Here is a 23,979-nt window from a genome sequence, read left to right as displayed (position 1 = left end):
GGTACAATGTGATAAGTTCTAAAAGCGTTCCAGCTCAAAGCAGTGTGGGGGTTCTAGGAAAGGAAAGGTTATTTCTAGCTGCTGGGATGAGGGATGGCTTCGGGACAGAGTTAATGTCTCAGCAGGACGAGAAACACCAACAAAGGCAAGGAGGGGAGCAGATCCGAATCCAGAGTACAGTTCAGGTGGCCGGAGCCCAGGGGCACTGAAGAGTGGCCTTCACTCTGGAGAGGAAGACTGTGTCAGACGGTCCTGAGGACACGGGACACCAAGCTAGGGAGTTGGGGTGTACTGGCTCGGAGGTGCGGGGGGGTGTGCACTGTCTCCACGTGCATCCAGGTGCCATAGCAACCGTTTCACCCGAAGCCATCCTTTTACATGTAGGAGTAAATTAAATGAGTGAAGAAAAAGTAGAGACGACAGACAAATACCTAAGTTAGTATAAACAAGCCACAATATGTTCCCAAGTAAAATCGATGGGAGTCACCATGAATACCTCCCAAACTAGAGAACACATGCCCTCGGTGATGAAAATCTGATGAGTGTGGGGAGAATGAATGAGGAGGGAAATAGCAGAAGTCATGGCTCGGCCTTTCGGTGGTTCCCAGTGAGCCAGGCCAAAGAGGCTCAATCCCCTTCTCTGGAGCCACTCATTCAAACTTCTGTGTCCATTCCTGTGACACCCTCTCCACAGCCTGAGCCACCGCAAAGAAGCACCAATGCTTTTGGTGAGGAAATTCTCCTTCTCGATGGGATGATAACATCATAAGATTGAAGGTTCACTAGGGTCAGAAAAAAAAAAGCATACTGTATCCGAAAGAGAAGAAAGAAAGAAAAGAAAAGAAAGAAAAGAAAAGAAAAGAAAAGAAAAGAAAAGAAAAGAAAAGAAAAGAAAAGAAAAGAAAAGAAAAGAAAAAAAAAGAAAAGAAAAGAAAAGGAGAAAAGAAAAAGAAAAGAAAAGAAAAAAGAAGAAAGAAGAAAAAAGGAAGCAGGCGAGCGAAAGAGCAGAGACAGCTTTTCTGCCCCTAAAACATCGGTTCTTCCCCCTTGCTGAACAGTATCATCCCTCGGGGTACTCGTTTTTTTAAAAACTCAGATACTCAGGGCCCCACTCTGGCCTATTCCAACCAGAATGCATAGAGGGGAGTCCCAGGCACAGTCACTATTACACAGCTCCCCAGCTGACTTTAACACGCAGCTGGGGTTGAGAGTCACTGCTGGCAGTCTGGGCAAAAATGCTCAGAAGAAACTGAAAGGTCAAATAAATGAGAAGAACTGACAGCCTGTTGGGCTCAAGTTCAAAGTAACCCCTAATCACATACTGGTTGCTTTTCAAGGCCTCTCTCCCCCTGGTTGGGGGCATCCAGGGTGAGCTCTTTATAGGAGAGGATCAGGTTCCCCTGAGCCTGACAGCAGAGGCCAGGGGAGGGTCACCAGCATCATGTAATCAGTGAAGGTGGGTGCTCACAACGGAACACAAGTGAAGGCCATCGGGAGAGCGAGAGCCAGCACCAGCCCAAGCGAAGCTCTGTGCAGTACTGTCATGGGATGGGGACAAGGAGGAGCATGTAGATCTCGAACTCCAGCTGTCAATATCATGGCAGCATAGGGTGTAAGAAGGAACTTTGCAATTAGACACACGCTGGCTCTGTCACTTTCTAAGTGATCGTAAACAAGTGCTTTAATCAATCTGAGCCTAAATTTCCTTATTTGCAAAGGAGGAATTAGAATATATGCCTTGCATATTGTTTTTCTTTTAGGACTTGGAATAACAGTGTACACAGTCCGGCCCACGCTAGGTGCTCAGGCAATACATGTCAGTGAATACATTATCATTATAATTATTAAGCAAATAAAACCAACCCGAAATTGTCTCCAAGATGGCATGCCATCACCAAACCAGGAATTGAAGACAAAAACCAGAAATACATGTGGTAGGCAACCAAACCTGCATCTCCCAGACCAGGAGGAAGTATTATTTCTACTTCCAATGTCAACTCAACCCCAGCGTGCTTAACCGTAGATGTCAAGTCATTGCTTTTCAGTCAGGCCTCTCGGCAATTACAAACTGGCTCAGACTTCAAAAGTCATTAGGTCTCACCTCTCCTCTATCCAACCTTTGCCACGCGAGAGAATGGCAGAGTTGAAAGGTCTTTGGAGGTGACCATCTGCCCACCATGCAAGGCTTGCCAGAGCCACATGGCACCGGAGGAGCATGTCCATCTTCAAGAAGGTGGTCCATTTCAATTACACTTAGAAGTCAATAGTCAGCATAAAACTATAAACACAACACTAATTAACGAGTTTACCAACACTTCTCATTAGACACGTGGTAGAGAAATTACGTGCTTACTCTGTAGGTGCCAAGGTCAGCACTAGAGTCAGGGCTAAAAGCCAGAGCTGTGGAATTCCATGCACCAGGATGGCAAAGGGGTCAGATGCTCAGACTCCACCACGACCAGGTACCCTAGACACTAATGTCCTTCCCTTCTCTAAGCTGTGGGTTCCCTTTCTTTAATGAGAGGATACTCCTTGATTTCCTTAAGGATTATTGGAGAACCAGTGGGTAGTGACCATAGAAACCATTTGTTCCAGTCTGACCTTGAGACACCTACATCTTGCCTTCCCGTACAAAAGCTTAAAAATCCACTGATAGAAAATTTGTAGCCATTTCCTGCTTGGGTCAAATGCCACTAGCTGAGCATCAGAGTCGATACTAAGCCAAATCTGGGGCTGAAATCTATCAGCAGCAGTATGTGAATTTCATTGATACAAGAATAAATATGAAATTTCTCAGTGTTGAAGATAACCGGTAATTGATGTTGCTGTACAGGATTTTGAAGGTTTTCCTGATCATGAGATGTTGAGGACACAAATTTGGCATCCTACTTGCAATGTGTCTTCAAAAACATGTGAAAAATTCCTAAACAGGCCCTTTCTGGAAAGATCTGTGGACTTAAGTAGAATTAAACAACTAAAACTAAGAAAAAATTCTTAATGGACATTCTTTTTAATGTTATAAAATGCAACTACCCGTGACGTGCTCACTTGGACATGGAGTGTGTGTGGATGGGAGCAGGGAGTCAGGAAGGCTTCCAGAGAGTAGAACACATAACCCCAAATGCAAGTTGCAAGCCCTGAATCTATGAACACCATCAGAAGAAGAGGTGCTCTGGAACGGCATGCCAGGTGGCAGCATGTACAGGAAAAGCCACAAATTTCACGGCCTTTCACATCCTGTTTTGAGTCTCAGTCCTGTGACTACTACCTCTGTGACCTGGGAGAGTAACATAAAGTCTCTGAACCTCAGTTTCCTCATCTGTAACATGGGGCGGTATCTGTATTTTGAGCGCACGTTGGAAAGATCGTCCATGGTGCCCAGTAGAAGCGCCTCGCACGGACCCCGGCTGTGGATATGACATTCCAGATTTCCTCTGCTCCTCTGCACTTAGGAACCCACACACTTGGTGGATGGGCTCAGCCTGCTTGAGCGGCACGCTGCCCTATGAGATGCTTTATAACCCTGTTGCCGAAGCAATCAGGAGGCTTTCCATGTCTCCAACAAGGCAAGGGGTACTTTCCCAAGAAAACGTGATAGGAATAATACTTAAGTGAGCCACCCAAACATTTTCTAACTTCCCTCGCATGAGGCAGGAGTGAGTCAGAATGTGAAGGTTTATCTGTGTTTATCCAGTATGACACGGAGGACAGAGATGCTGTGCTATGACCGGTGAGTGTGGCTGAGAAAGACAAGGCCTCCAGGGGACTGAATAGTCAGGTATCCATTTCTGCTGGAAGTCCTATGGGGAGGTGACACCACAGGAAGGCGACAAACCTTCAGTAACAGATGCCCTGGGGATTTTTGATCATTCAGCTACACAAGCCTCATCTCTTACCTGAGGAGAGGCGATGAAGGAATTCTACCCAATGCATCTGGTGGGCCTGAGTTTATTGATACCCCAAAGAGGAAGATGCATGTGGAGCAGGGAATATTCTCCTCTATATCCTTCAAACCCTTTGCTCTGATTCTTCCTTCTCCGAGCAATGCCTCTGCCAACCAATCCCATTTCCACAGCATCTGAGGCAGAGCACAGATACTGGCAAGCCAATTAATGCAAAGCTCTTGCTCCCAGGCATGTATGAAAACGGCACTGGGTTGATCCTGGGCTGCCTTCTGCATCTGACTAATGCAAACCAATTTCCTCCCCATCCCACCATGGAAGCCCTGATTTGCTATTTTCAAAAGGTGGGGAGGTGAGGAGTTCCAGGCTTAAAATGATGAGGACCAGATACAAACTGCACTGACCACATGATCAAGTGAAGCCCTGTCTCATAACTGCCAGAGTCTTCCAAATCACCAGGGGCAACACTTACTGAGCCAGTAGTCTTACTGAATTCTTCCTACCCTTATAAGGGCGGCTTCATCTGCTTTGGCTGTCACCTTCTTTTGTAGTTGTGGAATATATCGTTTGCAGAGTTGAATTTCTTAAGAGCAGGTGGGCAGATCCAATTCCAGTTTAATGTCTAGTCACTTAAATTCATCAGGCATCTATTGAGCAAAAAACATGTACACAGATGGCCCTGAGCAAGACCCTGGAAGTACAAAGGTGAAATAAGATACAATCACTGACTCGTGTCATATAATCATTGGCCTTGTAGGCATGAAATAAAGGTTAACCGTTCAGTGTTGCAATACATAAGTATTATAAATATTAATTGTGATGTTAAAAGTACAGGACATAATTAACAATGGAGAACTGGTTTAAAAAGCAAGCCCAGGGAGGCCTGGGTGGCTCAGATGTTTAAGCGTCTGCCTTCAGCTCAGGGCATGACCCCAGGGTCCCGGGATCAAGTCCAAAATTGGGCTCCTTGCTTAGTGGAGAGTCTGTTCCTGCCTCTGCCTCTGCCTCTGCCCCTCCCCCTGCTTGTGCCTCCACACACTTTCTCTCTCTAATAAATAAAATCTTTAAAAAAATTTTAAAAATTAATAAACTAAAAAGCAAGCCCCCAAATAGCAGCCTGTGATGTATACACACACACATGCAAATGGGAATGCTATTCACTATAATGTACTTCAGAGAAATAGGATTCCAGGCAATCTAAGATTTTGTTCCTTACACTATCTTTATTTTCCCAATTTTCTACAATGAAAATTAATTACTTATAAATTCAAAAAGCACCAATAAAATGTTGAAAATAAAGCACACTAAGGGCCTCAGTCTTCTGACTTCCCAAAGAGCTCCTGTACTAAACCTAGAGATTTGACACCCTAATCCCTCGCTCCAAAAATCCATGTGTGTGTCTGTGTTAGTGTACGTGTGTGCCTGTGTTACACATTTGTATGGTTGATACTGACTAACCTAAAATACAAGTCCTTTGTGGGATCCTGGTTGAGTGGAAGAAGACTGGACAAACTCTGAGAGACAGGTAGTCATCTTTTGGAGTAACTGAAATTGGAAGTACATCAGAGTAGCTGCTGATCAGAAAAGCTATTCAAGCACAGAAGACACATGGGGCAGAGAAAACCAATAGCCATTTGGTCTGGCTCTTGCACTGGAAAAGCAGAAGGGTATCTCTCCCAACCACAGGCACTGGCTTGTGAACGAGCTGCCTGTCCAAGGGGCAATTCCATGTGTCTATTCCCGGAGATCAAGCAGCCATCACTAAATCATTTATTTAATAATGATCCAGAACTAAGCTTTATACCTCTAGAAAGGCCAGAAACATTACACAAAGAATTCTTTGCAAATATGTTCATTTGATTTGTTTAGAAGCTGCTGTTAAAAACATACATTTGGAAGGGGAAACCAAACCAGAAACACTGCAACAAGCTAAGTGAGAAATGATGACATCAAGTTCAGAAATACTTAATGAGCACTTACTATATGCCAGGCATTGATTGTAGTAGGTATTTATACTACAGTAAGGAATAAAAGGGCAACAGCCCCTACCTTTACACAGCTTACCTTTGGAAGAATGTAGGAGGAAATCATAAAAACAAAAAGTAGATGTGGAATCCTGGTACTACAGGACACAATACTGCAGCCCTAATAAGCTTGACTGTGTAGGTCAAACTAACAAAGCTGTTAATGGGTAGAGGCGTGGGCAGATTTTGGTTCCTGATCAAATATATTTGACGAATTCATACATGAGCTCCAAGAAGCTCTACAGCAAAGAAATATGTCTAAATTTGATCAAGTTTACATTTCCTAATTGTGTTTGACCACAGAACCCTCCTTCTTGTGGAATACCTACCAACAGACCAATAGAAAACAAACATTTACCAAAACAAAGTCTGCAAAATGCACAAGAGTGGTTGTGCCAAAGATATAAAATTATCATCAGGGATCCCTGGGTGGCGCAGCGGTGTGGCGCCTGCCTTTGGCCCAGGGCACGATCCTGGAGACCCGGGATCGAATCCCACATCAGGCTCCCAGTGCATGGAGCCTGCTTCTCCCTCTGCCTGTGTCTCTGCCTCTCTCTCTCTCTCATAAATAAATTTAAAAAAATTTAAATAAATTTAAAAAAATTAAATAAATAAATTTTTAAAAAATTATAAATTTAAATAAATTTAAAAATTTATAAATTTTTATAAATTTTTTCAGTTAGATTTAAATAAATAAATTTAAATAAATCATAAATAAATAAATTTAAAAAATTAAAATAAATAAATTTAAAAAATTTTTAAAAAACCATATTTAAAAAGAATAATAATAAAAAAAATAAAATTATCATCAGATGGGTTCTTTTAAAAAAAGACAGGAATGTTCATTAGGCTGTCTATAAAAATTAACAGACTTTTAAGTATTGACTCTTAAAAGTAGGAAAATCTATTTGGAATTCTTCATTTCCCAAAATCTAGGAGACAGAGACTTTGGTATATGTCCCAAATTACCAGAGAATGCCTCCTAAACCAAACTTCCAGAGTCCACTGCCCACCCAATGTGACTATGGGACACCCACAGAGGCACCAGCAAAACAGGCAGGTGGCAGAAGAGGGCATAGTGAGTAATCAGCATGTGACCAGGTGCTAGAGACAGCAGACAGAGAGTCACAGGTGCTCCCAGAAAAGTATACAGCCAAGTTCTCACAGTCTATTTCAGGGAAGGGGAGTGGTTATAGATACTGCTGACAGGAAGGAAAACGCAGACAATCCCTAAAACTTTGTTTTGTTTTAAATAGTTTTCCTATAGGGTGCCTGGGTGGCTCAGTCAGTTAATTGTCTGCCTTTAGCTCAGGTCATAGTCCCGGGGTCCTGGAATTGAATCCCACATTGGGCTCCCTGTTCAGCGGGGAATCTGCTTCTCCCTCTGCCCTTTCCCCTGTTTGTTCTCTCTCTCTCTCTCTCTCTCTCTCTCTCTAATAAATAAAATCTTTAAATAAATAAACACTTTCCTGTTAAATATATTTATACATTTATCAATAAGAGAAATGGATTGGGAGAGGTTGACTTGTAAAACAGAAACCGAGTCCTGAGTTGAAAGTCAACAAATTTAGGTTTAACACAGTCATTAGCTAGCCAACACCCCATTCTCCTTGGATCACCCTGTTCCACTGTTCACCACTGCTTAGTCCCCTTCACATCCAGTCGTGCGTGATATGTGTTACAGAGTAACCACCAATCTCAAATCACAGAGACAAAGAATTTTCCAACTGGTGTTGGGACACTTAGATAGCCATTTGGATAAGGACAGAATTAGATCCATTCATCACATCATACACAAGAATAACCTGCAAATGAATCAGACATCTAAATGTGAAAAATGAAATTATACAGGCACTGGAAAATAACACAAGTGAACATGACTGTTGAGAAATGCTTTCTAACCACGATCAAAAAACCGAGCAATGGAAGAGAAAGCTGATAAATTCATCTATATAAATATAAAAATTTTCACATGACGAGAAAAGCACTGTAAGAAAGGTCAAAAGGCAAATAATTCACTGGGAGAAAATATTTACAATATATTTCACAGATGAAGGGCTAATTCATAAAGCATATTTTACAGAAAAAAGGCCAAAATCTAACTGAAAAAAAAAAATGGGCAAAATATATGAACAGACAATTCACCAAAAAAATGAAATTTATAAAATTAACAAATGTGATCTTTAAACAAATGAAAAAAAGTTCAACTTCATTTAAAATAGGATATATGCAAATTAAAACTACACTGAAATATCATTTCTCACCCGTCACACTGGTAAAAATTCCAAAGGCTGACAACATGCTGTGGTCGAGGATTCTGGTGAGACACTCCCACAGAGAAGAATTCGGCCCTACCTAACTAATACAACATTCTTCCTTGACCCAGCATTCCCACTTCCAAGAATATAGCCTGAAGACAAATCTCCACTGATATGAAAGTGAATATGAATAATATTATCTATCGCAGGAAACCATTCCACTGTCCAACCACAAATCAGCTGTATGAGAGAGCAGAGAGAAGGAAGGAAGGACGGAAAGAACAGCAGAAAGATAGAAGGAGGAGAATTAAGAAAGGGAGAGATGAGGAAGGGGGGGGGCAACAGAAAGAACAAAAGAATTTTTAAAAAGCAAAGTGCAAAAAGGCTTATTTTTATAGTACATTACCTTTTATGTAAGAAAAAAAGCAGTATGAAAACACACATAAATCAGGTTTAAAAGAAATACAGGAAAGATAACCAAGAAAACAAAGAGACTGCTTCCCTACAAGAGGCAGAGGGAATATTGGGGTGGAAGGAATGTTGGAAGGAGTAGCACTTCTCTGGGTATACGTTTTCATTTACTTTGGACATTTGGAAACATGTTAATGTTTTACACATGCAAAAAACAAAATTAAATCAACAAGGCAAGGATGGGAAGGAGGAAAGCTAAAGCCAAAAGCAAACTAAAAGAATTAAACCCAAATATATTTTAAATGAACAACCTAATGACAACAGGGGATTGAGGGGGAAGTCTATAAAGAAAAAAAATTCCTTGAGGCACCTGGGGGGGGTTCAGTCGGTTAAGCATCTGACTCTTCCTTCTGGCTCAGGTCATTATCTCAACCGTATCTGGACTCCCTGCTGGGCGTAGAACCTGCTCAAGATTCTCTCTCTCTCCCTCTGCCTCTCTCCCCCTTCTCTCTCAAAAGAGAAAGGAAGGAAGGAAGGAAGGAAGGGAGAGAGGGAGGGAGGGAGGGAGGGAGGGAAGGAAGAGAAGAAAGAAAAGAAAAGAAAGAAAAGAAAAGAAAAAGAAGAAAAGAAAAGAAAAGAAAAGAAAAGAAAAGAAAAGAAAAGAAAAGAAAAGAAAAGAAAGAAAAGAAAAGAAAAGAAAAGAAAAGAAAAGAAAAGAAAAGAAAAGAAAAGAAAAGAAAAAAAAAGAAAAAAAAGAAAAGAAAGAAAAGAAAGGAAGGAAGAAAATTCCTAAACATAGTATTTGACAAAAAACTTTCAGTCTTAGGCAGGGTTAAAGTTGGGAAAGGGCATCCCAAGGAAATCCTGAACTGTTTTTAGCAGGTTTGTTTGGTACAGTGGTATGAGCTTAAAAAAATTATTATTATTAATATTTGTGTTATTATATTCACATCCCCATAGCTACAGGTATGTGTGTACATACAGGTGATATAAACATAGAGAAATGCATTTATATACTTTCATGTGTATGATTTCCTGGCTCTGGCCATCAAAGGACCTGTGACCAAAGGCACACAGTGGCCACAAGCACACCTGACAGGGATTAGGGGTCCCCTAATCCCATTCTCTGCTGCAGAGAACCAGGATGTACTGAAGACATGGTTGATTTCAGAGCTTGAGCAGAGATGACCCAAGATGAAACTAGAAAATCTTTTTTATTCTAGCAGGTAAATAAGTGCTAACACAACAACAAAGACAGGAACATGCCACAAGGAGGTAGGAGCCAGATTAAAGGGGCTCTCATAGGACAAATCTGGGGCAATCTAAGCATCAAAATAACTACATAGTGCTAATAAATTATACAAGATTGAAAGAGAAGTCGGGAAGTCCATCCCTATATTAGAAACAGAGAGACGGGAGGGACTCTCGCTTAGCGCAGAATGCAGAATGCTGGAATGCTCCCTTTGGCAACACATATGCTAGAACGCTCACAATGGTGGGGAAGGCAGGGCTGAAGACAAGATAGCACAATTCTGCAACCATCCAGAAAAGACTAGTTTAGGCAAAAATTTAGGGTAAATGCTTGACGAAGAGCAAGAATAGAGTATCTCATGGGTTGCTTAGTAATGGCAAGGGAAAAACAGTAACTATAAAGCGGAGAAACTGAACAACACCTTGACCAGGCAATCATAATCATCAGGAGCCTCCCAATGTAATTAATCCCTGAGGAGGATTCATCTATGCAACGTTCTAGCAGGGAACACACAACTGAACCTAAACATGAAGAAACAACAGATTAATGCGAACAAGGAGTACAACAGTATTGAAAAGAAGAAGCACTTATGCTTCAAAACTGCCAATGCCATAAAAGACAAAGAGAGGCTGTGGAAATGTTCCAGAATAAAAGAGATAAGAGTCACGACAACTAAGTGTATTATCTGATCCCGGGCGAGGCTCTGTAGTAGAAGGGGGAAATGCTGTCAACTGGACAAAGTGACATAACAGAAGTAGAGACAGTGCATTAAAATACAAATCAGAGTCGGTGTACTGAACAGGAGAACTACAGTGCAAATATGAAGAGACAACCCCTATTATTAGGAAATACACACTTTACTTAGGGGTAGACAACCATGATGGATCACGACGCATGGAGCTTACTCTCAATTACTGTAGAAAATAATCATATACACAATACATAGTAAAGAGAGAGAAAGAAGAGGGAGAATTTAAATGATATAAAATATTAACAATAGATGAATCAGATGAAAGCATATGAGTATTATTGGGACTATTCCTATTCTTGCTACTTTTTCACGTCTGAAATAATCTACAAAAATTAAAGAAAAAATAACCACTGAGAAAGAGACCATATATGAAAAAATTAGCTCTATTTTTCAGCAGGATTTGAAAATAAGAAAGAAATTAAACCCAAAGTACTTCATCCCACATAATAGTTACATACACATGTAGTTCATAGCGACACAAAGAAATGTGTATATTTTAATTTCTTAACATGGGAAAGGATTTTAGAATTCCTTTTTCTGAAACTCCTGGGGATGAACTACACCTAACACATCTAAGGCCACAGTGGATATGTAAGCAGGGCTACAATTACAAGATTTGTAGGTCAACACAAGCCTCTGAAATTCTAGTTCACCACATTTGCAATCCGAGTACTATTTCCCTTCTAGAAAGAGCAAGTTTAGAGTTAGAAGATGAGCTGTACCTAACAAGCTAATAGCGAGCATCAATTTTTAAAAATCTATCAGCAGTGGCCTTTAAGGTTAAGTATCACCCAATGGATGAGTGGGGCGGGGCAGGGAGCACCCTTTCGGTCAAAATATGGATCAGGTCACATGTGCTGCCTTCCACTACACACCTCAACTTCCCAGCAGAAGGAAAAATTAGTGAATCGGCCCTTGAAGTTTCCTTCCTAGATAAGTTTAGAGAGGAAAAATAAAAAGATATGAAGGTTAGACATTATGAGGTCAAGAACCATCAACCAAATGGAACTTGATGTTTAAACAGAAAGGTAAAATATATGGGAAGCAGCAAAACTCTCAACCCTCTGATTCCAAAACAGGCTCTGCTGACTGAATGTGTGTGTGTGTGTGTGTGTGTGTGTGTGTGTGTGTGTGTATACTGCAGCTGAATACTAGGTATTGTTCCCTTCCAACAAGCATTAAAATATAAAGGTCAGTTAGCTTAAATGGTATTTTATTGCACATACTTTAAAAAGACCTTGGACAATTAAAGCAATGAAATATATTCCTTCCTATCATTTTTAAATGTTCTTAGAAGCATAAAAAGAAGGCACGTCCCCCTGTAAAAAATCTTAACTCCTTCTCTTCCTTTACATAACATTTATCTCAGGGCCTCCCAGAACATATGAGCCTTTTTACTAGAGTCTCCGGGGCTTCTGGCCTCCGGCAGTCTTCACTGGGGCAGCCAAGGGATGGCCCAGCAGTGCTGCCTGAGGAGCAAAGACACAGGTCAAAGATCAAGACCAGATCAGTGGTTCTCCCAGAAACTTCTCTTTTTTTTAAAGATTTTATTTATTCATGAGAGACACAGAGAGAGAGAGAGAGAGAGAGAGGCAGAGACACAGGCAGAAGGAGAAGCAGGCTCGGGATCCCTGGGTGGCGCAGCGGTTTAGCGCCTGCCTTTGGCCCAGGGCGCGATCCTGGAGACCTGGGATCGAATCCCACATCGGGCTCTCGGTGCATGGAGCCTGCTTCTCCCTCTGCCTATGTCTCTGCCTCTCTCTCTCTCTGTGTGACCATCATAAATAAATAAAAATTTAAAAAAAAAAAAAAAAAAGGAGAAGCAGGCTCCCTGTGGGGAGCCCGATATGGGGCTCGATCCCAGGACCCGGCATCATGACCTGAGCTGAAGGCAGAGGCTCAACCACTGAGCCACTCAGGTGTCCCTCCCAGGAACTTTATTTAAAATAAGACTAAAGCTCCAGGCTCCTCCTACAGATGCTGGGATATCAAGTGAGAATCTGAGAGAAGGAGTTTTTTCTTGTTGTTTTATGTTGTTTGTTTGTTTGTTTGTTTTCCTTTTTTGGTGCCTCTGAAGATGTTGACGGGTACCCTTGCTTACAAACCACTGACCTAGAAGATTCTAAACTTCTCTGCAGCGCCAAAGCTCTAGGAAAAGTTTCAACTATCTGTGGCTTTACAGTGTCCTCAGACTGACCCTGAGGGCATCATTTTATTCCTCACCCTGGTTCAGTGTCCACAAAGATAAAAGGACACAAACAACAAGCCAATTTTGCTAGTCTGTTGCAAAAAGTTAATAAATTTTAAAGTACTCCACATATGTGAATATCTGTTTTTATCAACTTCTTACTTAATACATGAAACTCTTCCTTAAGTTTTCAAAGGGACTACACTCCTAACAAAGGGACTGCACTCTGTCAACCTTAACCCTTTTTTCCCCATCGAAGTACTTGGCAACTAGTATCTTAGGTGTGGGTGGTATTTGCTCAGAGAATCATAGACCCCAGGGTAGGAGAAGTTCTCCAGAGGTCATCTGGAGAGCACTCTGATTCCCGGCAGAAAAGAGATCGCTACCCCATTTCACAGAGGGTCAGGTGAAGCACACTCGGGACTCCACACTCCACGCTGACACACCTCTCTGATTTCTGAAGGTCAGAAACCTTCCTGTTGGGCCTTTTCAGATGAATACAGTGCTTATTCTGGTTCATGTGGGTGACCTGAGGCAACCAAAGTCTCCTCTCTAGGCCTTGGTTCACTAGTCTCTAGCAAAGGAATCTCTCATCTGAGACGGTAGAAGGAAAGAAAAGCCTTCAATGTCAATAAATTAACTCACTAAATGGATTGGTGACTTTGAACAAGATATTTAACGCAAGAAAGAAAGAACCCCCATAATTAAATATCAAAATCTGAGCCTGGGATACAAGCGGGGCGGGGAGGCAGAGGATGTTAATCCCAAGTGAGTGCACTGAATTGCAGGGTATCTGCTTCCCAGGGGCTTCTGAATATTACTGAAGCTGATGGTTACAGAGGCTCAGGGGTCACCTTCCCACTTAAAGGGCATAAAAATAAATAGACGCCTAGAACTATTTGTCTGTTCCCAAAGGTCTCCAGTACCATGTATTTAATGCCAACAGGGATTTAAAAAAAAAAAAAGTTGTGGAAATTGCCTTTTTCAATAATCCCCTTTTAAGAGATAAAGAAATAATGAGGAATAAAGAATCTTACTCAAGATAACAAAACAATTAAGAAGCATATAGAATACCCAAGGATATTCTAACTTATTTCTCCATCTGAAAATCCTCACATGACATCATGCTATTGTATGGTATCGGTCAGGAAATAAAACGGAAAACTGACTCTGTAGTTCAACATTTACCATCAAGAAACAGAAATCTTGGGGCACCTGGATGGCTCAGTCAGGTAAGCAACTGACTCTCGATTTCAGCTCAGGTCAGGATCTCAGGGTCTTGGGATGGAGCCGAGCACTGAGCTCCACACTCAGCTGGGAGTTTGCTTGAGATTCTCTCTCTACCTCCCTCCCCTTGCACCTTCTCTCTCTCTCTCTCTCAAATAAATAAATAAATCTTAAAAAAAAAAAAGATTTATCTATTTATTCATGAAAGACACAGAGTGAGAGAGAGAGAGGCAGAGACATAGGCAGAGGGAGAAGCAGGCTCCATGCAGGGAGCCCGATGTGGGACTCGATCCCGGATCCCAGGGTCATGACCCGAACCCAAGATAGGCGCCCAACCGCTGACCCACCCAGGCGTCCCAATAAATCTCTTTTAAAAAAAGAAACAGAAGTCTTCTTTTCCTCACAAATTAAGATTTTACAGGAAAACGGCAGAAGTAAGGGTAACACAATATATTTGCCATTATTTTGTTTTTATTAGAGCAGAGCACACCCAAAAGCAAAGCTATTTTGATCTACAAAAACAGCGAAGAAGGAAACACAGTTTGTTATTTGATTATTAAGTTTACTCTGCAGCCTTCGTTGTATGGGTGGCATTATCATACAAGCTGGCTCCTAGGAGGAGGTGAAAGGCGGGAGACGAGCAAGGTCAGTAGGATGAAATTCAAGTCTGCAAACATTTACCGAGCATCTCCTCTGCGGACAGCCCTGTGCCAGCACCCGTGGGGAACACAATTAGGAGGAAACAGCCCTGCCCACAAACTGTTGAAAATCAAATGAGGTGGAATTATGCACACAATTTACTCTAACTCAAGCCTTGAAGGATGAATGCAAAGAAGAAGAAAAAGACTGACAGCCGACCAAGGACGAGACCCATCGTCACTGGCACAGTGGGCCCAGGCGACCCGGTACAACAGGGAGGAAATGAGAAGAAGCAGTCACCCACTCCCGCCCCATGGTGCCCCATCAGAGACCCGCAAACGCTCCACGACCTCTGTCAGCCCGTGACCAAGCCAAATGACATATTTCTAAATGTGCCTTCCCTGCTCTAGACCCATCGCCACCTCTCTTCATGCAACTGGACCAAAGGCAATTGATGACTCGCTGCGTCCGAAGCACTGGGCTGGGCATCCAGAGAAAGAAAAGAACCTCATTAGCCCCAGCCTATGCCCTCCAGAAACCAACAACCGGGTGAGTAAACCAGGGATCACCATCCACCACTCATTCATTTAGCTGACATTTATTGAAAAACTACTATCTGCCAGGTGCCAAGGGACATGCAGAGGCTTCTGAAATGTGCAGGACATGGCTGATTTCACAGACCCGGGCGGAAGACAAACACGTCATACGGAACAAGCACCACACAGTGATGCCCAAGGAGAGGTGTGCGCACCTGCAGCTCTAAGAGAGGAAGATACTCAGAGAAGAGGGCTCGGTTATCACAAGGGCATGGAAAGGGGCTCCTCTACAACTAGGAAGTAACACTTCTGACTCAGACACAAGGTAGAAGGAAATAGGTGTCTGATAGAAACACGCGCGGCACACCATGAAAGGGCCCCTGGGACTCTTCTGAGCCAAGCCTGAGCTTAAGAGCGGAGCAGAATGCAGAACATCATCTCATCCCCCCGATAACTCACAGGCCAACCAGCAAATCAGACCTGGAGAAGCTCAGGGAGGTCACACATGGGTGGTAGCAGAAGTGGGACATCCAGAAGTGGCACCCAGAACTCCACACTACTAGGTGGTGCTTCTCCCCATGCCCACCCTGGTCCCCTGGGTCTGTGAATGAGCTGGCCATGCCCAACCATGCCACCTTGCCATTCAAGGCACCGGACTGAGGAACCACCTCTGGCAGGAGGCTCAGATCGTGGATACAGGGCCCCTACCTTAGCAAAGTGGACTATTTATTCTTGTTGTCTTGAGAAGGTTTTTTGTTTTTTGTTTTTTAAACACTCTCATATGAAAAGCCATCCCCAGCCTTCCTATAGCTCTCTAGGAGAGGATGCAGACCTGAATTCAGATCAGTGTCAGAATGAATATGCTAAGAACCTCTTTCTTCCACTATGGGGAAACTGAGGCCCACTCACAGCACGGGTCAGAGAGCACCTGGAAGAAAGGTCTCACCGCACATTTTACTAAATGCCCCCAGCTGGGTGGCCCATGAGCTCATGCTCAAAGTCCACATTTTCCATCAGCTCACGAGTGACCGGCCATCAGAGGGCAAGCATGCTGCCAAAAGGATACATTCATTAACCTTATATCATACAGACTGATAGAAAAAGAAAAAAAAGAAAGAAAAGAAAGAAAGAAAGAAAGAAAGAAAGAAAGAAAGAAAGAAAGAAAGAAAGAAAAGAAAGAAGAAAGAGAAAGAAAGAAGAAAGAAAGAAAGAAAGAAAGAAAGAAAGAAAGAAAGAAAGAAAGAAAGAAAGAAAGAAAGAAAGAAAGAAAGAGAAAAGAAAGTCATTTCAAGGTCATCTCTCACACTTCTCAAAGGCCCTTCCCAGCCCCTGCCCTCTGTGATGCCCCCAGAGTCCTTTGAGGTTTGCTTTCTCATTCAACTACCCCAGCTCCCATCATTCGATTAGTATCCAACAGCAAAGGTAGGAGAGGAGTGCCAATTTCTTGCGAATCCTGAAGGTTTCCTTTATGAGTCATGGAAAACTGAAATAACTCGGTGGGGGGCCGGGGGGAGGGGGGACAACTTGAGAAAGAAACACAGTTTTAAATCAGTTCCCACTAATTTGTTCCTCTGTGTGGTGGAACTCCTGAACACGGGGAAAAACTAAGTTTCTAGAGCTGACGCAAAAACGGGAGTTTTTGTTAGGTTGTGTCAATTGTCACCGTGGCATTTCTTATTAGGATTTTTCGTACTGTCATTTTTTGTTGTTGTTAAATTAATTATAGTTTGATCAGTGTAGGAGCTATTTTGAATCCATGGGACTTTCCTCACCAGATTGTTTTGGCATTTTAAAGTCACTCACATTCAGGGCCTAAACAATATGGCAAGTATCTTCTTTTTTTTCCTCTCCTTTATACTCAAATTCCAAACAAAAGAACCATCTGTTCTCTCTCTAAAAACATCAGCCCTTGTTTTCATTTTGCTGTTAATAATAACGCCTCGAACCTATATCGTGTCTTTCTGTAACTTGCTTATTAAAGCACTTTGTCGATACTGCCTCCCTCATCTTCAGCACCACCCCCTATAAACTGGGGAGAAAGGGGAAATGTGGGCCAATTCTCCGTTAAACAAGCGATTTTCGGATATTCGATGAATCCTGCACAGATGATGCCCCACTAGCCTCAGAAGGGACCTTGGGGCCATCATCTAATTCAGCTCTGGCCCTTTGCTATGTAAAAGGGAGACCCAAAAGGAGAAGTCACTTCACGTTCACGTTCTATTTGTGTACTGACCTCCCTACCCTTGACCGAAAGCAGCGAAGGTAAGAACCGTGTCTTACACATTTTCGTATCCCTGGTACCTGAAGTGTAAAAAGTGCTCATTTAAATATTTGTTGAGTAAATGAAAATGTCTGTGACTAGTTCCACAGGTGGTTGTGGCAGGACCGGGGTCAGAGGTCAGCAATCCCCAGCCTCTTCTTAAGTGTGCTATTCTCAATAATACCATGTAGATGGGAGCGCAAGAAAGAATCGAATAAAGACACTGTCAACTCAGGGTTGGGGGGAGGGCCGAACGGGAAACGGGCCTGTGTCTGTCCATATGCTGAACGAATCCAGTAGGAATCACCGGGTTTGGCCAGACAGCCACCCTACAACTTAACCCATATTAAGTCTGGCTCCCTGCACTCTGTACATCTCCGTGTACTTGGGCACTCGGTAGAGCCAGTCCGTAAACCTTACCCGACTGGAAGAAACGCTGGGTCTTGATGCCAAAGCACAGCATGTCTCCACACCCCCACGGGCCCGAGGAGAGCATCCTCCACCCCGCGATGTGCCCTCATCACCCCCTGTAACTCGAGAGCGGCCCAGAGTCTCAGGATCATGAAATCCACCAGCCCAGAGTTTTCCAATGAGCAGAGAGGTCACTGAAACGAAAACCTTTTTTCCATGTGCCCCGCTGGAAATCAGCGACTCCTTTGGCATGTTTTTCTTATTTTCAGAATGCCCTATTCCCCACTGCTACTCCTTGAAGCTGGAGTAGAAATAAATTATTTCGGGAAAGGCAAGTTAAATGCCGGATTCGGTCTTCAGAATTGCTGCTCTAGTAGTAGTTCTAACAAAGTCAATAACTCCCTAAAGATTCTTCAAAAATAGCTTGGCCGTGTGGACAAGGAAGCTGGAGGTCCGAGGAGAAAAGGATAAAACATTTTCTTGAGTAAAAGAAAAAAGAACTCAGGGCCAAAGAGAATTCAAGTATATTACAGTGTGGCCTGGCAAAAACGGAATTAGCTTCAGATAGAACGAGAAACAAAAAAAAAAAAAAAAGAACGAGAAACAAATTAGTTACAAAATACAAAAAAAAAAAATCAACATACATAAACCTTCAAATAATTCGGATGATTTTTTTTTTTTTTTCAAAGGGGAGGTGGGGAGGGGCTGGTAGGGGAGAAGAGAAAAACACGAGATGTAGAGAGACACAGACCGACACGCTGTGTCTGACACAGACCCAGAGGCTACAACCGGTGTCTGGGACTGTCCAGGACAGTGGGGAGCAAACCTGTCCCACAGGTACATCGGAGCAAAGAGCAATGGGGACACCCTGCACAGACAGCAGGCACAGCAGGTTGAACTCATGCCATGTCAATAGTCCTTTCCTGGGCAGCCTGGGGGGCTCAGCCGTTGAGCGCTGCCTTCGGCCCAGGGTGTGATCCTAAAGACCCGGGATCGAGTCCCGCATCGGGCTCCCTGAATGGAGCCTGCTTCTCCCTCTGCCTGTGTCTCTGCCTCTCTGTCTCTCCATTTCTCATGAATAAATAAATAAGATATTTAAAAAAAAAGTCCTTTCCTCACTCGCTACCTTCTGCCCTCTAGAAGCCTTCCATGTGAAGCCTGTCCCCAGGGCCATTTATCATTCTTGCAGCCACTACACACAACGGGAAGCCTCTCTCAGTGGGTCCCTGACAAAAGTTTGCCCTTTTCATACATAGAGATCGTCCTCCTCTCAGGCCGCCAACACAAATACTGCCTTGGTCTCTGCATACATACCCTATAAATCCAGCATCCTAATGTTTGACATTTAAAAGTGAAAGGGATGGGACGCCTGGGTGGTGCAGTCAGTGAAGCAATGGACTCTAGATGTTGGCTCAGGTCATGATCTCAGGGTCATGAGATCGAGCCCCCCGTCCAGCTCTACACTCAGGGAAGTCTGCTTGAGATTCTCTCTCCCTCTCCCTCGGTCCCTCCCACTTGTACGCTCTCTCTCTCTCTCTTTATCAAACAAATAAATCTCTTTTATAAATCAGAAATAAATACATAAATAAAGGTGAAAAGGTCATTCATTCAAGAATATATAAAAGATCGGGATCCCTGGGTGGCACAGCGGTTTGGCGCCTGCCTTTGGCCCAGGGCGCGATCCTGGAAACCCGGGATCGAATCCCACGTCAGGCTCCCGGTGCATGGAGCCTGCTTCTCCCTCTGCCTATGTCTCTGCCTCTCTCTCTCTCTCTCTCGCTCTATGTGACTATCATAAATAAAAAAAAATAAAATTAAAAAAATTTAAAAAAAAAGAATATATAAAAGATCCATAAAATGTTACTTAACTGGTCTTGATCACCAATCTTAATTTTTTCAGAGGATCATTTGTAAGTTTGCCATTGGGGAGGTCATAAGCATCTATGTGGTGCCTCATTAGGTATCTGTGAGGTCTGCAAGAAGAGAGAAAGCCCACATTTGGAGCCCTTGCAGCCCCTGACATTCTCCTCCTGCCCAAACTGTATCTAAAGAAAGAACCCCATGCAGCACCCGGGTGGCTCAGTGGGTTGAGCATCTGCCTTCAGCTCAGGGCGTGATCCTGGGGTCCTGGAATCAAGTTCCTTATCGGGTTCCCCGCAGGGAGCCTGCTTCTCCCTCTGCCTATGTCTCTGCCTCTCTCTGTGTATCTCTCATAAATAAATACATAAAATCTTTTAAAAATAAAAAAAAAAAAACATGCAGACACTCCATCTCATTGGAGCAGGCTCACTGGCTAATAGTAAGTATGATTTGATAGTGATGACTGGTACTTCCCCAAATAAAAGTTTCTATCAAAGGATGTTGCTGCTTTGATATTTTAAGTACTCAATTAAAGTTGAATGATTTGGGGCAAGGCTCTCAACCACTCTGGATATCAGTTTCCTCCTCTACAAAATAAAGCAGTCAAATTCAGTAAGTTTTACCCTTCCCTCTAGCTCAAAAATTCTGTGCCTAATTAAGAAGTTCCTACTGTCAATGGTCTGCCCTCTCCCTCCAAGTCTTCCCATCTGCACCCCAGGCTCTCATGTGCACACACGCGCACACACACACATACACACACACACACTGACTCTTACACAGTCCATAGCCTTATCAGGCAAGCTACAAGCCGTTCACATCCACATTCTCCACTGCTGCTTCTCTGCTTAAGGCTTGATACCAAAAGGATTTTTTAAGTTAGGCTATGAGAGAGAAACAAGACCTGTAGACATCATTTGCACGCAGACCTCACCTTGAGATGACTTCTCCTGTGGGTTTTCCAGCAATGTCTTCATCACCCCAGGCCCGAGGGGCAGCCATCTGCCAGAGTTCCAGCTGCCCAAGTCCAATCTCTACCTCTCCCTCTCTGAGACCTTGAATAAGTCATTTTACCTCCCCAGGCCTGAGTTTCCCTGAGTTTGCCAAAGTATCTAAGAATTCGGACATCCTACTCTAGAGCTCTGAAATGTAACTGCAAATCAAACCAAACACCCACCAAAGACCTCTACCTGGTATTGCTGTTGACCTACGGGCTCTCAGATAGATGGAAGTGACTTTTTGCATGATCTTGCACAACAAATAATAATAGCACATCAATAGGGGCAAATACTCCTACTTTGTGCTTGTTTATTTGTTTATTTTCAGGCTAAAGAAGTTGCAGGCACCACCTGCCAGTAGCCTTTGGAGATTCCACGATGCCCTTTTTTAAACAATGGTCCAGAAGTTCAGAAAATTTTATAAAAAGGTCAAACTGGAAACCACACAGTAAAAATACGAAGCCTAAAATATTGAGAAAATGATTTAGGAAAAAGAATGCCACTTCCCTCTTTAAATCTGTTTTTTGTTTAACAATAATGACAGTAATAATGACAGAATATAAAATAATAATATCAACGCGCACAGAAAACACTGATTTGCCTAGGATCCCTTTCAGCCGTGTAATCAGCACACACAGCAAGACCGTAATACTCATGTTTCTATTTGTTGCCCTCAACTGACATGGTTGGTCGTTTGTTTTGTTTTAAATAAAATGAGGAAGCAACAAATATATTAAATCCATCTGCAAAAAACCCATATTTGCATGCGGAAAACAAATAAGTGGGTGCCTGAATGGGTGATTAGGCGTGCAATTGCCCATCTGCCCCAGCCTCCCTGCAGGTGTGCCTGTCACAGGAGCAGAGAATCAAAGAGGAGAGTCCTCCGTCAGGGCAACCAGGACCCTTTGCATCTGGACTTGTTCTGAGCTGTGCACTGCTAAGGTCCCAGCGCCCACCTACTGCCCTTGCATCTTAAAGCTAAAAAGCAGAAATACCTTTTGTCATCCTTTTGTTAGACTTCTGCGGATTCTCTAAATCACAAAGGCATTTTTTTTTCTGAGAATCTTCAACAGGTGCTTATTAACAAGTATTTGTTGTTGCAATGATTTTTATGAGCATGGGTGAGCTCCTCTCCTATATTGTTCCAACCGAGCACTCCACTCCAGCCACACCGGCCTCCTCGTTTTTCCAAAGTGTACCAAGCAGGCCTCGGCCTCAGGGCCTTTGCGATTGCTTTCTCTCCACCTGAAACATTCTTCCTCCTCTTAGCTCTGGCTTACTGCTTCACTTCATTCAGGTCTGGGCTCACGTGGACCCTCATCAGGAACAATTTCTCAGGCCAATGAATTTAAATCTGTGTCCTCCCCACCCCGTGCCCTTAACCTGTCTTATTTTTCTTCTGAATATAGATTACAATTGAAATATTATATGTTTTTGCATTAATCTATATATGGACTATCTCCATCAAATAGAAGGTTTGTCTGATTTTGTTCAGAGAACCTGGAATAGTGTCTATGACACAGCAGATGCTCAATAAATACTTGCTAAATTAATGAGCCATCATTTTATAGGCAAACCACTGCCCTAGGCACCTTAGGTCCTCTTACGGAATAAGACAAGATTCATGCTCTTAAGAAGCTTCTATAATCTAGTAAAGAAGGAAGACTGAAACTCTACTTAGGTAGCAGAGCTAAGTGACACGAATGTTCCACTGGATGTATAAACAAAGTACACTGACAGTACAGAAAAAGCAAACCGTTGACAGTGAGGGAGGGAAGACTGAGGGAGGCCAACAGAACAGAATTCTCTGGAAATACCTTGAAAAAGTACAGAAATCATCCTCAAAAATACACTCGGTGCAAAAAAAGTACTATGACATCCACAGTCAGCCTGCTTTCCTTCATCAATAATGCTAAGTGAAACAAAAGATTGCCCAAGATAAGTCAGCATTTATGTGTGCCAAGACCATGGCGAAAGGAAGAATCACTTTCCTCCATAGTCTTCATTTTAAAATGGAATTATTTAGATGCACATAAAACGTGCCTCCAGAAAATTCCAGACTCTCCGGACAGGGAGAGCCTTAATGGACACTCAGTCCAATCTCTTATTCCCTCTACAAAGGACCCATCAGTCTCAGCCTCCACCGAAATACCTGTAGCATAACCTGAGGTCAAACACCTCAAAATGGTACATTCCACATTGCACTGGTCTCCCCATAATATTAAGTCCTCCTTCATATGTCTTTCTGTTGCTTCCACCCTCTGCTTCCAGAGCTCCTTCTGAGGTCACAAAGACTGAGTTTGCATCCCCTTCCATGGCAGAGTCCCACTCTACTCTGTCTTCCTCCATCCCCTTTCTCTCTTCTCCACACTAACCACTTCCAGTTCCTTCTTTCATCTCTCAAAAGGCTCTGGTTTCTAGTGCCATCAGCGATCCAAAACTTCCCTCTCTCTCTCTCACTGTTCTAGGGACCCTTTGTCATTTGGAACTGACCGAGAGTCTAGGCAATGTAGCATTCTGCTAAGAGATAAGCATTTTCTCTGGGATCAAGGAGAGAGGCGCTGAGGATCCAAAAGATTCCATGGCTAACTCTGTGAACGCTGACCCAAGAAGACCCCAGAAAAGTCACCTTACTTTCTTACTTTGACCTTAAAATGCCACATTTGACATAAATAAAATTGTATGACATGACAACTCTTTGGAAGCAAAGAAGACAAAGAGGTGAAAGGTATCCCCTGGCCCTACCCTACCCCAAGGACATACAGATTTGAGGGAGTCTTGTGCCTTCAATAAACCAGGGCCCCTCTAGTCTTATTCATCCCAGCTTCTCAACTCCCACAGCCAGCCTACATGGATAAATGTGAGATTAGAATATATGTTTTTAACCATCTCGAAACCTGAAATTGGATTCTAGCCACTACTAGCTGTGTGACCTTGGGCAAGACACCCCTTCAAGTCACCAAATCAAAGCATCCCAGAAGGTTAAAGAGAAAAAGAGCTCCATAAATCATCCAGTCCAAAAGTAACCAAGAGACCTCTTGGATGCCTCCACCCTCCTTTCACCAACCACAGCCACGGCAGATACTGCTACACAATCGTGGACTATTTCCCCTCCATCAGGATACAGTTTTGGAATCCTTTTCAACACATCATCTTAAGGAGCCACTACCAGTACCCCCAAGGGACTCCATGAAATGAAATACAAACCACTCATTCTTCAGAGGGGGAAACTGGCACTCAGAGGTGGGCTACGAGTGTGTCAAGG

At 43.0% G+C, this 23,979-nt stretch overlaps 1 protein-coding gene across 8 annotated transcripts in view; it reads right to left on the bottom strand.

Moving 5' to 3' along the window:
• The window catches only part of LPP (LIM domain containing preferred translocation partner in lipoma), a 670,528-nt gene that overhangs the window by 571,474 nt on the left and 75,075 nt on the right, over nt 1-23,979 (bottom strand). The window contains exon 2 of one of the 8 annotated variants that reach the window (XM_072807802.1): nt 4,375-4,593. The exons of 6 other annotated variants lie outside the window; for them this stretch is intronic. The gene's annotated coding sequence lies outside the window, so the exon portion shown is untranslated. The remainder of the gene's footprint in view (nt 1-4,374; nt 4,594-23,979) is intronic. One more of the 8 variants, XM_072807803.1, reaches the window with a different exon arrangement.

Source organism: Canis lupus, chromosome 31, assembly GCF_048164855.1.
Source record: "Canis lupus baileyi chromosome 31, mCanLup2.hap1, whole genome shotgun sequence".
In the NCBI taxonomy this organism is placed as follows: domain Eukaryota; kingdom Metazoa; phylum Chordata; class Mammalia; order Carnivora; family Canidae; genus Canis; species Canis lupus.
Note: the sequence above shows the minus strand (reverse complement) of the source record. Positions and strands in the feature narration are given on the sequence as shown.